The 27,776-nt window shown below is 43.5% G+C and overlaps 1 pseudogene; it reads left to right on the top strand.

Annotated features, from left to right (window-relative positions):
* Positions 1-203: 203 nt before the first annotated feature.
* Positions 204-26,918, top strand: LOC135517013 (bone morphogenetic protein 1-like; annotated as a pseudogene).
* The last annotated feature ends 858 nt before the right edge of the window (positions 26,919-27,776 follow it).

Below are 27,776 nucleotides of genomic sequence, written 5' to 3' on the forward strand. Positions count from 1 at the left end.
TCAGGAACTGGTTATCTTCCTTCAAAACAAACAATTTGCACCTAGATCTGACTTCAAAGAACGCTGGGATGCCACGGGGATTGGGTCCTGATTGTGATTAGAATGATTTCACAGAAGACTGAAACCTTTTCATTTCCGTGCATGTTGTTACCCTGTTGGTGTTAAGATTTTTTACCTCCACCAACACTTTCCAGGCCAAGGTCATGGTGGCAGGCCAGGGTAAATATAGGGCTGTCAGTTGGGTCTTTGTTTGGGACAATCTAGGCTTTCAGTGCTGGGCTCCACTGAGCCCGTTGGCACAGCATAAAGCCCTCGTTCAGACTGCTCCATTTTCACATGCCTGCCATTCAAGGGTGCATTACCATGGGAACTGGGTGACAACTGGCTGCTGGGGGGACAGAAAGGGAGGTCGATAAAGTAGAAAAGTGTCAAACCGGAACCCTGTGTGAAAATGTCTTATTTTCCAGTATTGGAACTGTTGTTAACGATGGTGATGTCTAGGATGAATGGTTATTTTCCAGTATTGGAACTGTTGTTAATGATGGTGATGTCTAGGATGAATGGTTATTTTCCAGTATTGGAACTGTTGTTAATGATGGTGATGTCTAGGATGAATGGTTATTTTCTAGTGCTGGAACTGTTGTTAATGATGGTGATATCTAGGATGAATGGTTATTTTCCAGTATTGGAACTGTTGTTAATGATGGTGATGTCTAGGATGAATGGTTATTTTCCAGTATTGGAACTGTTGTTAATGATGGTGATGTCTAGGATGAATGGTTATTTTCTAGTGCTGGAACTGTTGTTAATGATGGTGATATCTAGGATGAATGGTTATTTTCCAGTATTGGAACTGTTGTTAATGATGGTGATGTCTAGGATGAATGGTTATTTTCTAGTGATGGAACTGTTGTTAATGATCTAGGATGAATGGTTATTTTCTAGTGATGGAACGGTTGTTAATGATCTAGGATGAATGGTTATTTTCTAGTGATGGAATGGTTGTTAATGATGGTGATGTCTTGGATGAATGGTTGAGTTTTGACAGTACAAAAAAGGCTTAAGAATCAGCTGAATACAAATTAAACATTTTGTTTTGCAAAGAGAGAATAGGGAGAGGTCTCTCTTAAAGCTGGATCCGTAATGGTGAAACTACCACATCCATTTGCGATATTACAACAACAAAGAAGTTACTTCAAACAACATACACTTTTTTCCCCTCATTATTTGCACATGTGATAGAACAGCGGAGTACTCTAATTTGCTTTTTTTACCACGATGCTGGATGCTCCTCTACCTTTCATCAAATAAACAAAAACCAGAACAAATGCACTGGGGCGACGAGTGGCGCTGTTTCCCTTTATGTGGATTTCAACTTGAGGCATCTTCTTAGACACCATTCTGCCTGTTATGATGTCAATGGAGTCAGGCCACCCATTGGGCAGAGGACAAGGCTGAGCAAATGGGACATCGTACAAGCTCGCAAACTCTACAAGTGTACAAGACATATCCAACTTAACAGACCCCCTGACTCATGTAGGCTTTTCACCCCTTTCACCCCTCTGCATCTGTCCTCGTGCTCCTAGACCTTAGTGCTGCTTTTGATACCATCGATCACCACATTCTTTTGGAGAGATTGGAAACCCAAATTGGTCTACACGGACAAGTTCTGGCCTGGTTTAGATCTTATCTGTCAGAAAGATATCAGTTTGTCTCTGTGAATGGTTTGTCCTCTGACAAATCAACTGTAAATTTCGGTGTTCCTCAAGGTTCCGTTTTAGGACCACTATTGTTTTCACTATATATTTTACCTCTTGGGGATGTTATTCGAAAACATAATGTTAACTTTCACTGCTATGCAGATGACACACAGCTGTACATTTCAATGAAACATGGTGAAGCCCCAAAATTGCCCTTGCTAGAAGCATGTGTTTCAGACATAAGGAAGTGGATGGCTGCAAACTTTCTACTTTTAAACTCGGACAAAACAGAGATGCTTGTTCTAGGTCCCAAGAAACAAAGAGATCTTCTGTTGAATCTGACATTTAATCTTAATGGTTGTACAGTCGTCTCAAATAAAACTGTGAAGGACCTCGGCGTTACTCTGGACCCTGATCTCTCTTTTGAAGAACATATCAAGACCATTTCAAGGACAGCTTTTTTCCATATACGTAACATTGCAAAAATCAGAAACTTTCTGTCCAAAAATGATGCAGAAAAGTTAATCCATGCTTTTGTCACTTCTAGGTTAGACTACTGCAATGCTCTACTTTCCGGCTACCCGGATAAAGCACTAAATAAACTTCAGTTAGTGCTAAATACGGCTGCTAGAATCCTGACTAGAACCAAAAAATTTGATCATATTACTCCAGTGCTAGCCTCCCTACACTGGCTTCCTGTCAAAGCAAGGGCTGATTTCAAGGTTTTACTGCTAACCTACAAAGCATTACATGGGCTTGCTCCTACCTATCTCCCTGATTTGGTCCTGCCGTACATACCTACACGTACGCTACGGTCACAAGACGCAGGCCTCCTAATTGTCCCTAGAATTTCTAAGAAAACAGCTGGAGGCAGGGCTTTCTCCTATAGAGCTCCATTTTTATGGAACGGTCTGCCTACCCATGTCAGAGACGCAAACTCGGTCTCAACCTTTAAGTCTTTACTGAAGACTCATCTCTTCAGTGGGTCATATGATTGAGTGTAGTCTGGCCCAGGAGTGGGAAGGTGAACGGAAAGGCTCTGGAGCAACGAACCACCCTTGCTGTCTCTGCCTGGCCAGTTCCCCTCTTTCCACTGGGATTCTCTGCCTCTAACCCTATTACAGGGGCTGAGTCACTGGCTTACTGGGGCTCTCTCATGCCGTCCCTGGAAGGGGTGCATCACCTGAGTGGGTTGATTCACTGATGTGGTCATCCTGTCTTGGTTGGCACCCCCCCTTGGGTTGTGCCATGGCGGAGATCTTTGCGGGCTATACTCAGCTTTGTCTCAGGATGGTAAGTTGGTGGTTGAAGATATCCCTCTAGTAGTGTGGGGGCTGTGCTTTGGCAAAGTGGGTGGGGTTGTATCCTTCATGTTTGGCCCTGTCCGGGGGTGTCCTCAGATGGGGCCACAGTGTCTCCTGACCCCTCCTGTCTCAGCCTCCAGTATTTATGCTGCAGTAGTTTATGTGTCGGGGGGCTGGGGTCAGTTTGTTATATCTGGAGTACTTCTCCTGTCCAATTCGGTGTCCTGTGTGAATCTAAGTGTGCGTTCTCTAATTCTCTCCTTCTCTCTCTCGGAGGACCTGAGCCCTAGGACCATGCCCCAGGACTACCTGACATGATGACTCCTTGCTGTCCCCAGTGCACCTGGCCGTGCTGCTGCTCCAGTTTCAACTGTTCTACCTTATTATTATTCGACCATGCTGGTAATTTATGAACATTTGAACATCTTGGCCATGTTCTGTTATAATCTCCACCCGGCACAGCCGGAAGTGGACTGGCCACCCCACATATGCTCTCTCTAATTCTCTTTCTTTCTCTCTCTCTCGGAGGACCTGAGCCCTAGGACCATGCCCCAGGACTACCTGACATGATGACTCCTTGCTGTCCCCAGTCCACCTGGCCGTGCTGCTGCTCCAGTTTCAACTGTTCTGCCTTATTATTATTCGACCATGCTGGTCATTTATGAACATTTGAACATCTTGGCCATGTTCTGTTATAATCTCCACCCGGCACAGCCGGAAGTGGACTGGCCACCCCACATATGCTCTCTCTAATTCTCTTTCTTTCTCTCTCTCTCGGAGGACCTGAGCCCTAGGACCATGCCCCAGGACTACCTGACATGATGACTCCTTGCTGTCCCCAGTCCACCTGGCCGTGCTGCTGCTCCAGTTTCAACTGTTCTGCCTTATTATTATTCGAACATGCTGGTCATTTATGAACATTTGAACATCTTGGCCATGTTCTGTTATAATCTCTACCCGGCACAGCCAGAAGAGGACTGGCCACCCCACATAGCCTGGCTCCTCTCTAGGTTTCTTCCTAGGTTTTGGCCTTTCTAGGGAGTTTTTCCTAACCACCGTGCTTCTACACCTGCATTGCTTGCTGTTTGGGGTTTTAGGCTGGGTTTCTGTACAGCACTTTGAGATATCAGCTGATGTACGAAGGGCTATATAAATAAATTTGATTTGATTTGATTTTGATTTGAAATGTCAGAGAGAACATGAGAATAAACCCTGCACAAGATTGGACTACTACCCATTCAAAGGAGATGGATTGATTCTTTAGTTTCCAAAAATTGGAATTCAGTTTATTGTTGTAATCTGGAGAACTCAAGCCCCAGGAACGGGCCACAGTTGTTACAATTCAACCACCAATCAATTAGCAACCATCAAGTGCTTGGTATTAGTTGAGACAGCTGAAACGAAAGCTTGTCTTTTGTATCCCAGCAAAGTTTCTCTATTGTAGCTTACTGTATCCATTTCTGTGGTGTGTTTAGAGTGTGTTTCTTTTTCACTGTGTGCTGTGTTGTGTTTCGTGGGCAGGGTGTGGGGACCGCCTACAGGACAGTAGTGGAAACTTCTCTCCTGGTTATCCCAATGGATATGCAGCCTACGTCCACTGTATCTGGAGGATCTCTGTCACACCTGAAGAGAAAGTAGGTTGAAAACAGCCACGGGCTAGCCGTCAAACTCAGTTCATATCTGTGCAGTGAGTTTCTCAGTGAGTTCTGTCAGTTCACTTGACAGCAAACAAATCATATCCTACAACCAAAGGAGATGATAGTTCTGGTTGAATATTATTGAAGTGCATTGGCTTCAGTCTTCCCTGTTTAGAATTGTTCATAAATAGCCTCTTAATAGCCTCAGGAGTCTGTGGCTCTGGAGTTGAATCCCTGCCTTGCAGCCAATGGGTTGAAGGTTTAAATCATCATATTTTTGTGGATTTCTTGGGAGCAGCAGGTTTCCTAGCGGTTAAAACCTCTTAGGGCTGAAATCCCGTTAACGGGATCGATATGAGCCAGTGAAAGTGCAGGGCGCCAAATTCAAAACAACAGAAATCTTATAATTAAAAATCCTCAAGCATACAAGTATCTTACACCATTTTAAAGGTAATCTTGTTGTTAATCCCATCACAGTGTCCAATTTCAAATAGGCTTTACAGCGAAAGCACCACAAACAATTATGTTAGGTCAGAGCCAAGCCACAGAAAACACAGCCATTTTTCCAGCCAAAGAGAGGAGTCACAAAAAGCACAAATAGAGATAAAATTAATCACTAACCTTTGATGATCTTCATCAGATGACATTCATAGGACTTTATATTACACAAATCATGTATGTTTTGTTCGGTAAAGTTAATATTTATATAAAACAATCTCAGTATACATTGGGAGCGTTATGTTCAGTAGTTCCAAAAACATTCAGTGATTTTGCAGAAAGCCACATCAATTTACAGAAACACTTATCATAAATGTTGATGAAAATACAAGTGTTATACATGGAATTAAAGATATACTTCTCCTTAATGCAACCACTGTGTCAGATTTCAAAAAAGCTTTATGGAAAAAGAAAACCATGCTATAATCTGAGAACAGCGCTCAGAGAACAAATACATGTATCCACCATGTTGGAGTCAGGAGAAGTCAGAAATAACATTATAAATATTCACTTACCTTTGATGATCTTCATCAGAATGCACTCCCAGGAATCCCAGGTCCACAATATATGTTTGATTTGTTCGATAAAATCTTTAATAATATTCCACCCGGAGAATTCCTTTGTCTTCAGAAAAGCAAAGGAACGGAAGATACCTCTCATGTGAAATGCGCTTGACCATGGCGTGACTGCTGCCAGACCTCTGACTCATTCCACTGTCATTCGGCCCCACTTCACAGTAGAAGCCTCAAATAAGTTTCTAAAGACGGTTGACATCTAGTGGAAGCCTTAGGGAGTGCAAGATGACCAATATCCCACTGTAACTTCAACAGGGGCTGAGTTGAAGATCAACCAACCTCAGATTTACCACTTCCTGGTTTGATTTTCTCTCAGGTTTTTGCCTGCCATATGAGGTCTGTAATACTCACAGACATCATTCAAACAGTTTTAGAAACTTCAGAGTGTTTTCTATCAAAATATACTAATAATATGCATATATTAGCAACTGGGACTGCGGCGCAGGCAGTTTACTCTGGGCACGTCTGGGCACCTTATTCATCCAAGCTACTCAATACTGCCCCAAAGGCCATAAGAAGTTTTAAGAGCATTGGGCCAGTAACCGAAAGGTCGCTTGTTTGATTCCCGACTAGCCGAATTGGTGAGAAATCTGTCAATGTGCCTTTCAGCAAGGCACTTAAGCCTAATTGCTCCTGTAAGTCGCTCTGGATAAGAGCATCCTGACTGGTTGCATCACTACCTGGTATGGCAATTGCTCAACCTCTGACCGCAAGGAACTACAGAGGGTAGTGTGTACGGCCCAGCACATCACTGGGTCTAAGCTGCCTGCCATGCAGGACCTCTACACCAGGCAGTGTCAGAGGAAGGCCCTAAAAATTGTCAAAGACCCCAGCCACCCCAGTTATAGACTGTTCTCTCTACTACCGCATGGCAAGCGGTACCGGAGTGCCAAATCTAGGGCAAAAAGGCTTCTCAACAGTTTTTACCCCCAAGCCATAAGACTCCTGAACAGGTAATCAAATGGCTACCCGGACTATTTGCATTGTGTGCCCCACCAACCCCTCTTTTTACACTGCTGCTACTCTCTGTTTATTATATATGCATAGTTACTTTAACTATACATTCATGTACATACAAACTCAATTGGGCTGACCAACCAGTGCTCCTGCACATTGGCTAACCGGGCTATCTGCATTGTGTCCCGCCACCCACCACCCGCCAATCCCTCTTTTACGCTGCTGCTACTCTCTGTTCATCATATATGCATAGTCACTTTAACCATATCTACATGTTCATGCTACCTCAATCAGCCTGACTAACCGGTGTCTGTATGTAGTCTCGCTACTTTTATAGCCTCGCTACTGTATATAGCCTGTCTTTTTACTGTGATTTTATTTCTTTACTTTCCTATTGTTCACTTAATACCTTTTTGCACTATTGGTTAGAGTCTGTAAGTAAGCATTTCACTGTAAGGTCTACATCTGTTATATTCGACGCACGTGACAAATAAACTTTGATTTGATTTGAGTGCCAGCTAAATGACTCAAATGTAGTGTGCTACCCTTAACCAACTTTACTCCTTCCTTTCTTTTCTCTCTCACTGTCTGTCTGTCTGTCTGTCTGTCTGTCTGTCTGTCTGTCTGTCTGTCTGTCTGTCTGTCTGTCTGTCTGTCTGTGTGCCTGTCTGTCTGTCTGTCTGTCTGTCTGTCTATCTGTCTGTGTGCCTGTCTGCCTGTCTGTCTGTCTGTCTGTCTGTCTGTCTGTCTCTCACAGATCCTTTTGAACCTTACCTCCATGGACCTCTACAGGACTCACTTGTATTGGTATGACCATGTGGAGGACGGAAATGAGTTCTGGAGAAAAACCCCTCTGAAAGGTCTTTACATGCACAAAGATTTAGAGTGGAACCCATCCACAGGGAACTCTTCAGAGAGGCCTGCTGTCTACATCTGCCAATAAGTCATTTAGAAAACATATGTTTCTAATTTAATGTTCACCTGAGATTTTGATTTCCTAGAGCAGAACAGTTTATGAAAATGTAGAGAATTTCAATAGAATGTACAATATGTTCAGAATAATACTCTGATGCATAAAGATCAGACTTCGCCAGCTGTCTGTGTAACTGAGATTATAGTTTTTCTCAGTCGCTTTGGTGCATTTTTCACATCATCCCTAACATGTGCAAAATAATAAGTGCATTTCTCAGAACAATTTGTACAAACTGCAATATACAATATATATGTTTCTAAAGCTAGTCAGTCACTAAAAATACTTAGTACATCTCTCAAAAGTAAATATTCATGCCAATGATCATGTCAGTGTCATCAGAATGATAAGTCATTGAGTCATTGTTCACGAACAAGGTCGTCAAAATGTTTAGGCATGTTGTCAATGTAACTGTGTACTTTGACAGTATTACCTGATGTAAACTTAGGCTACAGTTTGGATGACAGTTACTGTATTGAAAATGCACAAGGTTGCACTTCTATGGCATATATCAATTTCAACAGTACTATTTACATATTTATGTATGTGGGTTATTGATTGAAAGAGACTGGACAACCCAAGGGGCACAAAGGGAAAAAAACGAAATTAGAAAGAAAAACAGGAAACCACCCCTAAGGCACAACTTTGCCCGCAGCACTGTTGTGCTGTCTCTACACATCCAGACGTTCCTGTCTGTCGGCCCACATATTCTCATCCACATCACACCAGATATTTTCCCTTCCAACGCAATGTGGAAAGAATCTTTTGGAATGCCTTATCCATCCTCTGCAGGCGTCTACTGTGATGTCCTCACATGCTGCATCCATTGCAGCCAGCAGGGTCATCTGTGTGTGTGGCTGACGATCGTACACCTTCCACCTCCATGCTGAAAAGAACTCCTCAATTGGGTTAAGGAATGGTGAATAATAAGGTGGAAGGAATTCTATGAGCATCCTCGGGTGGGTCACAACCCATTGCCTTATGATGTTTGATCGATGGAAACAAATGACCACATACTTTGGCAAATCCTCTCTAAACAGACCCCTCTCATCATTAGGGATGAGAGCCCTGTAGGGAGTCTCTAAAAAGTTGAGTAGATACTGGGTGTTGTATGGCCCTATAAGGGGGATATGGGTTAGGACACCATGCTCCGAAATAGTAGCACACATGGTGATATTTCCTCCCCGTTGGCCTGGCAAATCCACAGTAGCTCTGTGACCGATGATATTCCGACCCCGCCTTCTGCATTTGGTCAGGTTGAAGCCAGCCTCATCCACGTATACAAAGTTGTGAGAGGGCTCACTTGATTCCAACTCCATTATACGCTATATCCCAGAACACACAGTTGAATTTGTTTTGGTAAGGAAGAGTGACATAAAATGTACATATATTGCATGTTCCTTCCACAGCAATGGAAATGTGTGCAGTTTATGCTTACTGTACTATGCATCACTATAAAATGTTGCTGTAAAGTAGTTACATAGATATATGTTTTACCTGTACATACTGGTACCATAGCTCCTTAACTCTGTCCTAATTCCTTTGGAATGGTACACGGTACAGCTGTTTCATACTCATCTGGTTTCTATGCAGCACCCTGTCGATGGTTGAGATGCTAACTGTATGGATGTTTTCAAAGACATCGTTGTCTTCTATAATGGTCCTTTGTATTTCCCTGAGTCTCATGGCATTGTTTGCTCAGACCATGGTGCAAATATCCTCCTCCTGTTGAGGTGTGAAAAGGTGTCCTCTGCCACCGGTTTGAGGTAATCTTGCAGTCCTATGTACGGGAAAATGCAGTGATGCATCGCACACTTTCACATAGACAAAAACTATGCGAACACACATTTTACTGTAAAACATACAGGTGGGTGCATGTAAGGTGCAGTATGTATCTGTATAGAGTATATTTCTGTATGCTGTGAAATACAAGTGGACTACTGTAATATGAAGCATTGTTGGAAGTATACAGTATACAGCTTATATACAGTAACTGTGCACTGTACATTGGTGGACATACCTGTTCTCTCTTCGAAACGTTTGAACTATTGAGGACACGGTTGATCTCCCAATATTCGGCTGCACCCTTCGACCCGCCTCAGCCATTGTAAGGCCATGATTGACAACATGGTCTACAATAGTGGCCCTTATGTCATCAGATATGTGCCTATGTCCTCTTCTGCCTCTTCCTCTGTTTTGCCTTCCACCACGCATCCTTGCTCCTCTTCTTCCTCCTCTTGGCTGTTGACCCTGTTCATTTCCTGGTCTGTCTATATATGCTTGCCAATTGATTATTCATGAGATGCACCTTTGAGCAATTTAGACAACTGGTTGTTGGTTGAACTAATACTTTACATTCCTTCATGAGTGAGGGTCAATTTCACCTGCACGATTCATCAATTCACGTTTTTGTACAAAAGGTCTAATAGAAATGTGTAAAACTATGCTTGACAGTTTATGACAAATAGTTCAACAATTTTGCAAGTAATGGCTTATGCAAGGAGCTAATGCCTAGATGTTTTGAGGGGTAAGACTATTCAACAGGGAACCATTTACTATATTTTGATCAACATGACATGAGCAATTGATAATGTGGAAAAAAGCTGACACTTGTACATTATTATTTGCAATTTGTCCAAAGGAATAAGAAATTGCTTTAATGATGTGCACAAGTGACTAGATGATTTGGAATTAGTATCAAGAATTGCACTTTTGATCTAAGAAATGCACCAAAGCGACTGAGAAAAACTGTAACTAAGAGCTGTCCGCCTCAGTGTTGTTATTAGTCAATACCCTGGAGTTGTTGTTGTTGTGTTTTTATTTGCTAATCTTTCATATCAGGACGTTACTGTGGGGACAGTCTACCTGGCCTCATTGTTTCCACGGACTGTCGGCTATGGATAGATTCCAGGAGCAGCAGCAACTGGGTGGGCAAGGGTTTCTCAGTTATGTATGAAGTTAACATCAGCCATTTCACCATTGACCATATTATCTATATATTGTCTAAATGTCCTTCTTTTAGTGTCTGAAAAACCTTAGTTTTCTGCAATATTCAAATGACGAAAGCGGTATAAACGCTAAACACAAAACTCATGTTTTGCCACTATATTCCCTTGATTTAAAAAAAGAGGGATGTTGATATTGTTGTTAGAAGAATTCATGGAAGGTGTACCCCCCCCCCCTTCCTCTCTCACCAGCCATCTGTGGGGGAGAGGTGAAGAGGAACAATGGCCAGATCCAGTCACCTAACTATCCAGATGACTACCGGCCCAGCAAGGAGTGTGTGTGGAAGATCACAGTAGCGCAGGTTTTCCATGTGGGCCTCTCCTTCCAGTCATTTGAGGTAAAGATTATGAAGCAGAAAGAGAAGTGGAATGTCATTTTCACTCAATCATGTACTTGTATGCAGTGCTTGACTTGGACTGAAATAGATGCCGGAAATTATTTTGGGTGACTGTACTGTTTATATTTAGGTTTCCGGTTTATATTTAGGTACTTCTGAGCTAATATTTTAAACTCAGCAAAAAAAATAAATGTTCTCTCACTGTCAACTGCGTTTATTTTCAGCAAACTTTAACATGTGTTAATATTTGTAATATGAGATTTTTATGATGCTTTATTATAAATAACTACAGAATTGGTGACTTGTTTTTTAATAAATGGTATTGGATTAAATCATTAATATATGTTTCAGATGAAACCATTTATTGCCAATTCTTATATACAAGGCTAACCCTCTTCTGCCCTATGCATAATTCCTAAATATGTGCCTAAATAACATACCCCCCCCCCCAAAAAAAAATTAAATCCTGAACTATATGGACTGCGGCATCAATGTCGTACCGACAGAGAACAAGCATATGTGAAACTGCAACTGTAGTGTCTAGACATTATGTGGGCATTCCTGAGTAAGTTCAACAGGAGATAAACCGTAGCAGAACATACTCTGAAACAGTATTTTGCCCATCCCCGGGCAGGCTTGGGTAGAACAGTTTAAGGCAGTTGTCCTTGTGTTTGTTCTCTGTAAACAAAACTCATATTACACCGCCCCAAGAGCCCAGTGTCGAGCCTTCTTGTGAGCAAACCCATTTATAATGTCTTTCAAGTTTAATTTTCTAGCTAACTGGTTTTCAATTGAAGAATGGCAGGCTGTTCAACCTGTCTTGGCACATTGTAGATCTCCGATAGTTCTTTATAAGTTTCAGCTTACTGAAGGCACGTTCACCTCCAGTAACTGTCACAGGCATTGTACAGAAGATTCACAGTGCAATGCACACCTCTCCAAAAATGCTCTGCAGCTGCTTCTTGTGGATGTCATTTAGGATCTCTACAGGAGAAAGACCATCTGAAAAAGTGCCACCATATATCGTCTTCAGATGTCACACTTCATTTTCAAATCCATCTGTGAGATCTTTGGAGTACTTGTTTCTCAATTTGTGGCAAGATACACACATTTTGTTTTCAGTCATTTTCCTAAATGTAAGTGTTGGTGAAAACTCCTCGCATATAGTTGCAATCGTGTGGAACCACATGTCCAAATGATTGTTTCTACTATCCAGAGCCACGTAAAACAGTGTGTTGAGAAATCCAGTGTCTGACTTCTGTTCATCTGCTATGTCATCTTCAGTCTCATCAGGGAAACTTTTTCTTTTTTTCTGGCGGCTCCTCTGTTCACTGTGAAGCTGAGTAGTTCCATCCATTTCATTTGCCACCTTGGAGGCTTCTGCCAGAAGAGCGTCACCATTGATTACACAGAGCCTGTATTTCTTCCTGTAGTGCCTTAATGTGAGCTGCTTCAGTGTCCAGAGAAATATTTCCTGACGGAAGAATTAGGCTTCATTCTCAAGGCACTGCAAAACCTTTACCCAGAAAGTGAGCGGGAAGATTGCCTTGAAAGACATGAAGTAGCTTTTCAGACCTTTTGCCTCAGATTTGGCTTCGTTTGTCAGGCTGCAGGTAGCAGGAGGCATGTCTAGGGCATGGATGATAGACGGTAAATTAGTTACCACTGGTTGGACCACAGCAATATGCTCACTCCATCGCGTGTCTGAAAGGCGTTTAAGACAGGAGCCAGTCTTTTCCTTGAGAATGGCCCATCGTTCTGGGCTAACACTTGACAGATTGTAAAGACGATTCACACAGCCAAAAAAGACTGATACTTCTGGGCACGACTGAGCTGCATGTACACCCACAAGATTAAGAGTTGAGAGAGTGGGAGGCACAAGGTGAGTATGTAGCCAGTGGATTATTTTGCAGTATGTTTGCTTGAATTCCCTTCACTTTCCCTGACATATTTGCACCATTGTCATAGCCTTTACCACAGCAATCTGCTATGTCAATACCATGCCCTTCCAATATTTCACTGCCTGTCTTTCTAGCAAAATCTTTAAATTCAAGAAAACGTTCAATTATTTCCCAGTGACCTTGTCACACCCTGACCATAGTCTGCTTTGTATGTTTGCATGTTTTGTTTGGTCAGGGTGTGATCTGAGTGGGCATTCTATGTTGTGTGTCTAGTTTGTCTGTTTCTGTGTTTGGCCTGATATGGTTCTCAATCAGGTGTTAGTCATTGGGAACCATATTTAGGGAGCCTGTTTGGTGTTGGGTTTTGTGGGGGGATTGTCTCCTGTGTCAGTATTTGTACCACACGGGACTGTTTCGGGTTTTCACGGTTCTTGTTTTTTTGTAGTTTATTCATGTATAGTTTCTTTATTAAAGAACCATGATTTATAATCACGCTGCATTTTGGTCCGCCTCTCCTTCCCAGGAAGAACCCCGTTACACACCTGTTCCCTGAACTTTATAATTGTGTACATATCTCACCAATAATACATTTTGCTCAGTACGAGAAATGTCGGGTGTTGCATCACATATAACCAAGTAATAGATCGCATCTTCTCTTTCATAAAGTATTGTATTCAAAACCCTTTGAGCACATATTCCTGAGAACTCGTTTTGTCTCTCAGGGCTGAGGTAATGAATCAGACGTGCTCCTTTCTTTTTGTCCCTGACTTTCTGTAAGTGCTCACGTAATAGCAGGTCATAATTTGACAACAGTTCAAGTAAGCCTAGGCAATGTCCATTATGCACATCAAGATGGAGTGATTTCCCCTGGAATGGCAGATTCCTAGATGCTAAGTACAGTGTCACATCCACAATCCTTTCTAGAAGTGCTCAGTTTTTTTTCTGACTGGATTTGTTTCTGCAGCTGACTGTCTATACCTGTAGCTGTTGTTACGGTATGCGGCAGATCTTTCCATTTCCAGTAACAGCTCTGGTGAAACACACCCTCCTCATCCTCTGGTAGTTTGTCATACATGCTCCGCCATTACACTGATGATATCTTATAGTCATCTTTACTATTCAGAACTGGGTGATGGTTTACTTTGCTCATGTCATGCATAGGTGTAATAGGAGAGTCAAACTGAGTGTAAAATGGAGTCTTTTAATGAAGTTTCACGAGTATGCTCCATAACAATAAATGAACAAACAAACCAAACATGGGTACGAGGACCCGACGCACACCTATGCAACAATCACACTATACTGACAATAAAACAATCTCTGACAAAGACATGAGGGGAAACAGAGGGTTAAATACACAGCAGGTAATGAATGGGATTGAAAACAGGTGTGTGGGAAGACAAGACAAAACCAATGGAAAATGAAAAAAGGATCAATGATGGCTAGAAGACCGGTGACGTCGAACGCCGAGCACCGCCCGAACAAGGAGAGGCAACAACTTCGGCAGAAGTCGTGACAGTACCCCCCCCTGACGCGCGGCTCCAGCTGCGCGTCGACACCGGCCTCGGGGACGACCCGGAGGGCAAGGTGCAGGGCGATCTGGATGGAGACGGTGAAATTCTGATAACATGGAAGGATCTAACACGTCCTCCACCGGAACCCAGCATCTCTCCTCCGGCCCGTACCCCTCCCAGTCCACGAGGTACTGAAAGCCCCTCGCCCGACGTCTCGAATCCAAAATGGATCAAACAGAGTACGCCGGAACCCCCTCTATGTCTAGAGGAGGCGGAGGAACATTACGTACTTCAGCCTCCTGGAGCGGGCCAGCCACCATCGGCCTGAGGAGAGACACATGGAACGAGGGGTTAATACGGTAATGAGTGGGTAGTTGTAACCTATAACATACCTCGACTTTAAACGGCCCCACAAACCGCGGACCCAGCTTCCGGCAGAGCAGGCGAAGGGGCAGGTTTCGGGTCGAGAGCCAGACCCTGTCCCCTGGTGCGAACACTGGGGCCTCACTGCGGCGACGGTCTGCGCCAATTTTCTGGCGCCTTATGGCACGCTGAAGGTGGACGTGGGCTGCCTCCCAGGTTTCCTCAGCGTGCCGAAACCAATTGTCCACCGCAGGGGCCTCTGATGCCAAGGAGCCAGAACCGGCTGATACTCACTTTCAATGTGTATTAGGGTAAGGTTAGTGGAGGAGTGACGTAGCGAGTTCTGAGCCATCTCTGCCCAGGGCACGAACTTCGCCCACTCCCCCGGCCCATCCTGGCAATAAGACCGCAGAAACCTACCCACATCCTGGTTAACTCTCTCCACCTGCTCATTACTCTCGGGGTGAAAACCTGAGGTAAGACCAACCAAGATCCCCAGACGCTCCATGAACGCCTTCCAGACCCTTAATGTGAACTGGGGACCCCGATCAGACACTATATCCTCAGGCACCCCATAGTGCCGGAAAACGTGTGTAAACAGGGCCTCTGCAGTTTGTAAGGCCGTAGGGAGACCGGGCAAAGGGAGGAGACGACAGAACTTTGAAAACCGATCCACAACGACCAGGATCGTGGTGTAACCCTGTGAAGGTGGAAGATCAGTCAAAAAATCCACCGACAGGTGCGACCATGGCCATTGAGGAACGGGTAGAGGTTGTAGCTTACCTCTGGGCAGGTGTCTAGGAGCCTTGCACTGGGCGCACACCGAACAGGAAGAAACATAAATCCTCACGTCCTTAGCTAAAGTGGTCCACCAGTACCTTCCTTCAAGACAGCGCATCGTCCCGACCTATCCCAGGATGACCAGAGGAGGGTGACGTGTGAGCCCAATATATCAATCGGTCGCGGACAGCAGACGGAACGTACAGACGACCAGCTGGACACTCAGGGGGAGAAGGCTCTGCACGTGACGCCCGCTCAATGTCCGCGTCCAGCTCCCACACTACATGCGCCACCAGACACGAAGCTGGGAGTATGGGAGTGGGATCCATGGACCGCTCCTCTGTGTCATACAGCTGAGACAATGCGTCTGCCTTAACGTTCTGGGAGCCTGGTCTGTAAGAAAGAGTAAACACAAAACGAGTGAAAAACATGGCCCACCTTGCCTGGCGAGGATTCAATCTCTTCACCTGCCAGATGTACTCCAGATTGCGGTGGTCAGTCCAGATGAGAAAAGGGTGTTTAGCCCCCTCAAGCCAATGCCTCCACACCTTCAAGGCTTCTACGACAGCTAACAGCTCTCGGTTCCCCACATCATAGTTTCGCTCCGCCGGGCTGAGTTTCTTCGAAAAGAAAGCACAGGGGCGAAGCTTAAGTGGCGTACCCGAACACTGAGAGAGCACTGCTCCTATCCCAGCTTCGGATGCGTCCACCTCCACTATGAATGGCAAAGAGGGATCCGGATGAGCCAGCACAGGCACCGAGGTAAACAGAGTCTTCAGGTGCTCAAAAGCCCTGTTCGCCTCAGCCGACCACTGCAAGCGCACCGGGCCCCCCTTTAGCAGTGAGGTAATGGGAGCTGCCACCTGACCAAAACCCCGGATAAACCTCCGGTAGTAATTGGAAAACCCCCAAAAACGCTGCAACTCCTTTACCGTGGTTGGAGTCGGCCAATTACGCATGGCTGTAATGCAGTCGCTCTCCATCTCCACTCCTGAAGTGGAAATCCGATGCCCTAGGAAGGAGATGGATTGTTGGAAAAACAAGCATTTCTCAGCCTTGACATATAGATCATGCTCCAACAGGCGACCAAGCACCCTGCGCACCAGGGACACATGCTCGGCGCGTGTAGCAGAGTATATCAGAATATCATCGATATACACCACTACACCCTGAAGATCTCATCTACAAATGATTGGAAAACTGATGGAGCATTCATCAACCCATATGGCATGACCAGGTACTCATAATGACCTGAGGTAGTGCTAAATGCCGTCTTATACTCATCACCCCTCTTAATACGCACCAGATTGTACGCACTCCTGAGATCCAATTTTGTGAAAAAACGTGCCCCGTGCATTAACTCAATAACCGTATTGATCAGAGGTAGCGGGTAACTATATTTGACTGTGATTTTATTAAGACCTCAATAATCAATGCACGGGCGTAAACCGCCATCCTTTTTTTTCACAAAAAAGAAACTCGAAGAGACGGGTGAAATGGATGGCTAAATGAACCCCTGATGCAGGGATTCAGAGATATATGTCTCCATAGCCTCCGTCTCCGCTTGCGACAGGGGATACACGTGACTCTTGGGATATGCAGCGTCTACCAGGAGATCTATCGCACAATCACCCCGTCGATGGGGTGGTAATTGAGTCTTTTTACAGAAGGCGAGAGCCAAATCAGCATATTCGGGGGGAATGCCCTGCCTGCACTCTCTATTCCCAGAGGAACCAACCCGGCACCGATCAGCAGTGTGCCCTCTGCGACCATGAATGGTGCTCGAGCGGGAACCCCCTCCGGTCTCCCTGCGCACCATCCCTCCCAATTCCATAGGTTCGGGAGAGAGGGTGCGGGAGGATGGAACAACCAGACCCCGATCTAGACGTCCACGAGTAGCCAGCATGTTGTCCAGCTTTATGGACATGTCCACCAGCTGGTCGAAGGTGAGGGTGGTGTCTCTACAGGCCAGCTCCCGACGGACGTCCTTGCGTAGACTACACCGGTAATGGTCGATCAGGGCCCTGTCGCTCCATCCAGCGCCGGCAGCCAAGGTCCAAAACTCCAAAGCAAAATCCTGGGCACTCCTCGTCTCCTGCCTCAGATGATAGAGGAGCTCACCCGCTGCTTTGCCTTCAGGTGGATGATCGAATACAATCCGGAATTGGCGGGTGAACTCCTCAAAATGGTCCAACGCCGCATCCTCCCTTCTACACACAGCGCTGGCCCATTCCAGGGCTTTCCCGGTGAGGCATGAGACAAGGGCGTAACTCTATTCCCACAGTCAGATGGTACTGGGGAGGCCGTGGCTAGATATAAGTTCAGTTTGAGGAGGAAACCCTGGAAGCCGGCAGTATCTCCGTTGTATCCCTTGGGTAGGGATAAATGGATCCTCGATTCCGGAGAGGAAAAAATGTTCAATGGAGATTCCGGTTGTGGTGGTGGTGGTGCTGGAGAAACTCCCTGTCTCTCCCAGCGATCCATTTTCTGGACAATGTGCTCCATGACGGAGCTGATACAGTCAAGCTCCCTCGCTTGTTCCTGAACGCGTTCCTCCAGGTCCATGGGCATAGTGTCCTCTCCTGCTGACTTCATATATATTGGTCAGAGATTCTGTCATGCATAGGTGTAATAGGTGGCAGGGAAGTCAGGCGCAGGAGAGTCAAACTGAGTGTAAAATGGAGTCTTTTAATAAAGTTTCACGAGTATGCTCCATAACAATAAATGAACAAACAAACCAAACATGGGTACGAGGACCCGACGCGCACCTATGCAACAATCACACTATACTGACAATAAAACTCTGACAATAAATCTCTGACAAAGACATGAGGGGAAACAGAGGGTTAAATACACAACAGGTAATGAATGGGATTGAAAACAGGTGTGTGGGAAGACAAGACAAAACCAATGGAAAATGAAAAAAGGATCAATGATGGCTAGAAGACCGGTGACGTCGAACGCCGAGCAGAAGTCGTGACAGCTCATGAGAAAAAGGAACACATGGAATGCAATATAATGCCTTTACACTCTTACTATAAATAAGCCAGTCTCTCTGCACCGTTTCTCTTCTGTTTGCTGACTCACTGTACTGTTAATAGTTGGGGAATGGCTTGCCTTCTGAGTCTGGGGGCATGATTTTATACAGTTTTGTCTCCTCACCACACCTGGTGGCTAGTCTGCGAACACTTGCTTCTCTTTCATGGTCTTGTACTTTCTCTGGCCACAGTGCTGGATCATCTAAAACCTCATCTTCCTCACTTCGAATCTGTCCATACTCTTCCTTTCCGTTATTACTTGCTTGTTCAATCTCTTCTGTCACTCCTTCACTGGTACTGCTGCTACGCCTATGTAGATATTCCATAAAAAAGCAGCCACTTATGGCTACAATAGTCATTTACAACATTAACAATGTCTACACTGCATTTCTGGTCAATTTGATGTTATTTTAATGGACAAAATGTTTTGCTTTTCTTTCAAAAACAAGGACATTTCTTGGTGACCTCAAACTTTTGAATGGTAGTGTATTTACTAGGCCAGGACTGTGCAAATGCTGGCCCGGGGGCCGTATGCGGAATCATGCTCAGATCACGTAAAGATTTTGTGATAGTAAAGTTTTGAAAAACACATTTGTTATTCAAATTAAAAGCCCAATGAATACTCGCCTATGTGTAATGATTTAACTCCTACCGCTTGTGGGACATTTATTTTCAAGGCACGTATAAATAACTGCACGAGGACAGGCAGTGACTGACAGGTTGATATACACGTCACAGTTACAAATAGTCGCTAGCTAGAAATTGTGCCAAAATTAGTTTTTCAAAGATTTCAAAGAAAAGGAAAGTAGACAATTGAATGTTGGGTGTTCCGGCAATAGTGGACATCAAAATATTTATTTATTGAGGTATCAGGCTAAGCTGTGTGCTTAGTATGCAAAGAGAGCATTGCTGTCTTGAAAGACTACAACTTGTCCCAACACTTCCAGGCGAAGCATGCAGAGAAATATAGAAATATGTCTTCTGAGCAGAGTGCAAGTACATCGAAATAGTTGCTTTCTCAGTTGAAAAAGCAGCAATGACTTATCACAATACAATAACGACAAAATTGTGAGAGCTAGCTATGTACTGCCCCACAACATGGCTAAACATAGCAAGCCATTCGCTGAGGGCGAATTCATTAAAGAATGTTTAATTGACTCTCCAGCAATACTTTGCACCAACAAGAAAGAGCTGTTTGAAAATGTTTCCATGTCAAGACAAACAGTGACATGGTGTGTTGAGTGCATTGCAGAGAATATAGAACAACAGTTGAAAGACAAGGTAAAAGACACCTATTTCTCCTTGGCCCTGGATGAGAGCAATGATGTACATGACACGGTGCAGTTGTTGATATTCTTACGAGGCATAACCCCAGACTTTGAACTTACAGAGGAGTTTGCTTCAGCGCAGTCAATGAAGAGTGCCCAAACTTGACAGGAAAAACCGTTGGACTCTTGAAAAGGATACAAGATCAAGTAGCTGAGCTGAATCCAGATCAGAATTGTGTTTTTTTTCCTGCATTACATTATTCATCAGGAGGTGCTCTGTAAATGTGTTCTGAAAATGAGTCATGTTGTGGATAGTCACAAAAGTGGTCAACTTCACAAGAGCAAAATCTTTAAACCACAGGAAGTTAAACCACAGGTCGTGCAGGTCTCCCCTACCACACAAACGTGAGATGACTGCGTTTGGGAAAGGTGCCTAAAAGGTGCTTGAAGTCAGAGATTGCTGAGTTTTTGCAAATGAAAGGAAAATATGTGGATTTCCCTCAACTGCAAGACAAAGAATGGTTGGCTGACTTTGCCTTCACCATGTACATCATGGCCTCATGAATGAACTGAATTCCAAACTACAAGGGAAGGGCCTTTTTGCACATCAGATGTACAGCCTTGTCAAAGCTTTCAAGGGTAAATTACTCCTCCTGACCCGTCAAGTAGAAACCAACAAATATCACCCACCTTCCCATACTAGTCTGTTCACTATCAGATGACCAGCAAGTACACATCGCTGCTGTGTGCTCTGAACAGTGAGTTTTCTCGTTGTTTTGAGGATTTCAAAGTGTTGGAAAATGACATGCTGTTGGTTTCCTCTCCTTTCACCTTCGATGTGGATAACGCTCCCACCGACCTGCAACTTGTGCATATTGATGTACAGTCTGATGCAGTGATTGGAGAACTATTCAAAACAATGTCAATGACGAGGTTCTATGCATCTCTCGATTAACAAAATTTCCAAAGATTAGGAGTCATGCTCAAAAGATGTTTGTACATTTTTGGGTCAAACAATGTATGTGAACAGACATTTTCAGTGATGAAATATAACAAGTCAAGGCACAGATCATCTCTTACTGACTCTCACCTCTCAGCAATCCGACGCATAGCGACGTCAGAAACTCTACCTGACTTCGCTGCTCCAGTCAATGCCCATCAGAGACATCACACCTCACACTGATTGAATAGTTTAAATGTAATGTTGAGCTCTCTCTCTTTCTTGTGTTTTTGTGCATACCCGTTAACAAGAGTTCTGTCCGTGATGCTGAATGCGCAGTGTACTTTTCCCTGCTGCTACTCACTGCTACTCACGGTTTATTATCTATGCATATTAACTTGACAAATTACGTCAACTAAACTGTACCCACGAACATTGACTCCGCATTGTACCGGTACCCCCTGTATATGGTCTCGTTATTATGTCATTTTCTTGTGTTGCTTTTTTATTATTATAATTTTAGATTTTTTTAAACTTTAGTTTATATTAGTAAATATATTCTTAACTCTATTTATTGAACTGCATTGTTGGTTAAGGGTTTTTAAGTAAGCATTTCACGATAATGTGTACACATGGTGTATTCGACGCTTGTGACAAATACAATTTGATTTGACTTGTGATGGAGACTTCTATGTCAGTTTGAAATAATCATATTTATAACCGACATAGCAGAGTAGATGTGAATTTGTAGGACAGTTGAGCATCCTGTGTCAACATTCAACAATGTGCCTTGCCTGTCTCTACCACAGATTGAGAAGCATGACCGCTGTGCCTATGACTACCTGGAGGTGAGAAATGGGAAGTCAGAGAGCATTCCACTGCTGGGCTGCTTCTGTGACTAAGACAAACCAGATTACATCAAGACCAGCTCCAACCAGCTCTGGATGAAGTTTGTGTCTGATGGGTCAGTGAACAAGGCTGGATTTGCTGCAAACTACTTCAAACATCGGAGATCAAGAATAGTGTCCATCTGTGACTAGTGTTAGTGATGATGATGAGATGCCACAGGATTGGGTAATTTTGCACCAAAATCCTTTACAACATTTACTACCAGTGAAGGATTTGTTATAATATATTAGTTCACATGAACATCTGTGGAACCATCTTCTAACATGGCTGACTTATGGAATAAAAGAGTTACGTTACGTCTTCCTCCACATATCAGTTCATTTGATATACTTAGTATTTGTGGGCTTTAGATGGAAGGCAGGATGTCCACCTGTGTGTACACAATAAAAGTTTCAATAATTTTACTTTGGCCATTTGCATTATGTTTTTGTGGTTGGTGTACGCTCCTTCAATGGAAGGGAAGTCTGAGGGTTTCTTAGAAATGTTAACTCCATTTTCTCCTTTTCCTTCATGTGATTTCACAACGGCCTTTCTGGATGAAAGAGATGGAGTATATTATGAACTCTTTATTTCTGTCGACTGGAAATACTATGTGAAGGAAGTGAAAGTATTAATACAATGTGCAGCAGAAGTGATGGCTTCCTCTGGTTCCTTTCTTCTTAATGGTATATCCTGACAGCTTCTGTGGGTGGTAGAGATGGACGAGTGTTCCAAGTCTGATATTGGGCTCTGTGAGCAGCGCTGTGTGAATACCCTGGGCAGCTACCGATGCGCCTCTGGCCCTGGCTTTGAGCTCGGCTCAGACAGGCACAGCTGTGAGGGTGAGTGCAAGGGGTGCTTACTTATCCATCTCCTAAAAACACCGCCAACGTAGTATGAATCACACAACTTCACCATCACTGGACAGTCTCAAGGTGTTAAACAACTCAAGCCACAGTCGAACATCACCAAATAACCATCTGAGCAATTGTCCTAATGAAATAATGAGCTTCTCAGGAGATAAATATCCCAATAGTGACATCATTGTAGTTAAAAAACACTAATCAGTCCCTGTCTTCTAACTAAATGTTGATATTCTTTATCACTTGGACATCAATTAGACACAAACTTATTCATGAACTCAGTGTCTGCCACCTCAACAATCCTCCTTTATCCGAGGAAACTGTGTGTTTTTAGAACAGTCATAGCACTTTTCATCACAGTTGTATTATCAACGATGCACTAAATGGATTTAAAAAAAGCTAGGATACATGCAAAGAGCCTTTTCACATATTCCAGAGCAACAAGACCTGATTCAAAGTCAATTATGAAAATTATTCCATCAAGCTTTGATTGGCATCTGAGGATACATTCGTTTTTACATTTTTTAACTTTATTTTGCATCAAGAGGACATGATTGCACTTTGCGTAGTATACATTTTCCATTGCTAGCGCTAAAGTTATTTTTCTTTCCTAATGCCACTCAAAATATGGTATTCAAAATTACTCTACTTAACGATAATGGATGCTTATTTCATTTTGTAGAGCTGTAGTCTACAACCTAGTGCATATTGAATAACTGAACAACATACAGTTCCAGTCAAAAGTTTGGAGACACCTACTCATTCAAGGGTTTTTCTTTATTGTTGCTATTTTCTACATTGTAGAATAATAGTGAAGACATCAAAACTATGAAATAACACATTTGTAATCATGTAACCAAAAAAGTGTACATTTTAGATTTGAGATTCTTCAAAGTAGCTACCCTTTGCCTTGATGACAGCTTTGCACACTCTTGGCATTCTCTCAACCGGCTTCATGATGTAGTCACCTGGAATGCATTTCCATTAACAGGTGTGCCTTGTTATAAGTTAATTTGTGGAATTTCTTTCCGTCTTAAATGTGTTTGAGCCAATCAGTTGTGTTGTGTCAAGGTAGAGGTGGTATACAGAATATAGCCCTATTTGGTAAAAGACCAAGTCCATATTATGGCAAGAACAGCTCAAATAAATAAAGAGAAATGACAGTCCATCATTACTTTTAAGACAGTCAGTCACTACTAAAGGACACCAATAATAAGAAGACTTGCCTGGGCCAAGAAACACGAGCAATGGACATTAGACTGGTGGAAATCTGTCCTTTGGTTTGACGTGTCCAAATTCGAGATTTTTGGTTCCAATCACCTTGTCTTTGTGAGACGCAGAGTAGGTAAACGGATGATCTCCACATGTCTGGTTCCCACCGTGAAGTATGGAGGAGGAGGAGGAGGTGTGATGATGTGGGTGTGCTTTGCTGGTGACACTGTCTGTCTAACCAGAATGGCTACCACAGCATTCTTCAGAGATACGCCATCCTATCTGGTTTGCGCTTATTGGGACTATCATTTGTTTTTCAACGGGACAATGACCCAACACACCTCTCGGTTGTGTAAGGGCTATTTTAGGAACAAGGAGTGTGATGGAGTGCTGCATCAGATGACCTGGCATCCAAAATCACCCGGCCTCAACCCAATTGAGATGGTTTGGGATGAGTTGGACCGCAGAGTGAAGGAAAAGCAGCCAACAAGTGCTCAGCATATGTGAGAACTCCTTCAAGACTGTTGGAAAAGCATTCCAGGTGAAGCTGGTTGAGAGAATGTCTAGAGTGTGCAAAGTTGTTATCAAGGCAAAGGGTGGCTACTTTGAAGAATCTAAAATCAAAAATGTGTGTTACTTACTCCATGTGTTATTTCATAGTTCTGATGTCTTCACTATTATTCTACATCGTAGAAGAAAAAAAAACAAGAAAAAAAAACTTGAATTCACAAGTACCACTTTTGACTGGTACTGTAGGTGGGACATGACGTTCTCATTAACTTCACTTACTGTAGCAGTTTGCAACCTAGTGAGCTCTCTCAGAGTCGTAAAGAATATCAACATTTAGTTAGAAGACAATGATTGATGACAGCTTTTTAAATACAATGGTCTCAATATTGGGACTGTTATTTCCTGAGAAGCTCATTATTCAATTAAAAACCTTGAGACTGTCCTGTGAGTGGGATGGTGAAGTTGTGATTCATACTACATTGATGGTGTTTTAGGAGAACTAGGGTCAGAGGCACATTGGTAGCTGTCCAGGGTATTCACACAGCGCTGCTCACAACGCCCAATATCAGTCTTGATATTGAAAGGCCGAATCACCCAGAAAGGCCGTATCCATCCAGGAATGACATAAAGCCCTTTACATCCTACTTTGCATGGCTCATGAAATCAAAGAGCTGGGGATATGATCTGTCTTCTTGGATTACTGAGCTGTTCGGCGATGTTTCTTTTCCAGCCGGCTGTGATCATGTGGTAAGCAGTGTGTCAGGCCTCTCCGCCAGCCCCAACTGGCCTGAAAAGTACCCCAGCAAGAAGGCCTGTACCTGGGCCCTCTCTCCCACCCCAGGCCACATCATCAAACATCTATGTTTACTGCTAGTATCATGACAAGATTGGCATTGTTTTAATAGCACCTGTTATATGTCATGCTTGTAATTTACATTGTAACAGTACATAGACATGACCAGAATAAGGTTAATGTAGATTCTTACCACCTACCTCGCTGAATCTTCATACAATTTTCAGGTTTTCAAAGAGATCGACATGGAGGCTCATTTAGAGTGTGCCTACAACCACCTGGAGATCTACAATGGGCGTGACGGTTGGGCCCCCAGTCTAGGATGCTTCCGTGGCACCAAGAAACCCTCGCCAGTCATCTCCAGCGGCAACAAGATGTTCCTGAGCTTCTTCTCTGACAACTTAGTCCAGAAGAGAGGCTTTGAGACAGTGCAGGTGGGTGACACGCACACTGGCATTTGGATTTTGTGACACCAGAAAGGAAAGGACTGAAATTAATCCTTCTTATTTGTGCACGGGGAGATGTGCAAACTTCTATCATGGTTTTTTTGATTTCAGAGAGATTTTAATAATCAACTAATATTGATTGAATAATCAATTATTCAACCTTTTTCATTTAGGTCTGGTCAATCCACTGCCATAGCCTATTTAAAATATTGATAATAATCATAAATAATCCATCTATCTCAGCTGACCAGTTAAGAGGTATTCATTGATCTTAGCAAGGCCTTTGATCCAGGTGGGCTCATCTGGTCTCTCAAATCAATCAAAAAGGCGTTATCCCAAAGACAACTCCAATTACAGGTGGTTAAAAAGGATGGGCCACAAGGATTTGATCCTGGGACCATTGTTAACCTCCTTCATCATTAATGATCGGCATTGTGTCCACTGATAAAAATGTCTTCTTGTATGCTGATGGGAATATTTCTGTTTTTTGTTTTGTTTGTATTATATTATCACTAAAGTACAGTACATTATGTTAGTAATGCATGAACAACATATGTGGTTTTGTCAAGGAATTAATCCTGCATAAATTGAGGGTTACAATGGCCATGTTGCCATCTGGTTCTGTGATTAGTGGTCTCTTTCAACTCACGCGTATAAAGTTACACAATACCACAGGGAATATAGTGGAATTGTTTTGGGGAAAATAACTGGCTCCCAGAGAATTATGTGTTGCTAAATTGCACATTCCATATCTGAATGAGTTCCTTCTCCAAGCATCGGTCTCTCATTTTGTGGCTGTGCGTTCTCAGAGTGTGGAGGAAGCATTAAAGCTGAGGTCAAGACCAAAGATCTTTACTCCCACGCCCAGTTTGGGGATGACAACTACCCAAGGGTGTCTGACTGCCAATGGGTGGTCTCTGCTGAGAAGGGCTACAGAGTAGAGCTCATATTCCAAACCTTTGAGATTGAGGAAAAGGCAGGCTGGCTCTCTTTCTCCTCTCTCTCTCTCCCCTCTCTCTCTCTCTCTCTCTCTGACTCTCTTTCTCCTCTCTCTGACTCTCTTTCTTCTCTCTCTCTGACTCTCTCTCCTGTCTCTCTCTCTCTCTGACTCTCTCTTTCTCGCTCACTTTCTTTCATCCCCCTGAGGAGATCCTACTCTGCTGGGGATGCCATCGTTATATAGTTCTGATGTCACCAGCAATAAGAAGGGATTCCAGGTACGGTACACCAGCGCAAGGTTCAAAGACCCTTTGCACATGAACCCCTCTTCCCCAGACCTAAGAGGAGAATGTGCACCCCAATGCTTTGATACTCCCAGTTCCCTACGAGCAGAAGGGGCTTGGATAGCTGTCCCCCTACACTCCACCCGCCACCCACCGCCCAAAGCCTTACCCTCCAATCACAACTGTAAGGAGTGAAGCCATGCAGCAATAGACAGTGTTTTCAAGTTTGTATCGTTTAGATTAGGGAGGGTGGATATGTGGGGGAGACTTTAATTTAATTCCCCTCAAAGATTTTCATTTTCTCAACTAAAAAGATCTCACAGGCCTGTAAGCAACAGTGGGGTGGTGGTATTACTGTACAGGATACACAATGGTCAGGGTACATATCTGACTCAGTTGGTAGAGCATGGCGATGTTAAACACAGGGTTGTGGGTTCGGCTCCCACAGGGGACCAGTATTGGTATTAAAAAAAATGGATCCGCTCAATACTGTAAGTCGCTCTGGATAAGAGTGTCTGCTAAATGACTCAAATGTAACATGTTATAGGGACTAATCCCCAGTTCCCCGGCCACCTCCTAACTTGAAGCTCAGCTGAGCGTGATCTTCTTGGGAATCTAACCTTGCCTTGGTGTGGCTTTGATAAAAGGTTGATTCCTAAATATGACAATTGACTCTTGACTTTAATTCTTGGCACTGAAACTACTGTATATCATTTTGGGTGCATGTGAATGATAAGGAAAGACAGAGAGAACCAGGGAAATGTGTTTTGAGCACACAGTTGTAATTTGTATGGTCCTCCACTGCAGAACATTTGTTGTTCTTTTCAAGGGCTAAGTTAATAAACATAGTGTAAGGTTGTGGTCTGTTCTTTTCCATTTGTTTCGATGATTTGGCCCAAATATATACTTCACAGAAGGACCAACATATTCATAAGTCCCATGCTGTCCTCAATAACTGTTCCTAATGTTTGTTTCACTGTTCAGTTTTTAACCCAGTGTTCTTCTCTTTCTCTCTCTCTCCCTCTCCCACACTCTATCTTTATTAATTCATTA

This window comes from Oncorhynchus masou, chromosome 28 (genome assembly GCF_036934945.1).
Source record: "Oncorhynchus masou masou isolate Uvic2021 chromosome 28, UVic_Omas_1.1, whole genome shotgun sequence".
Lineage (NCBI taxonomy): Eukaryota > Metazoa > Chordata > Actinopteri > Salmoniformes > Salmonidae > Oncorhynchus > Oncorhynchus masou.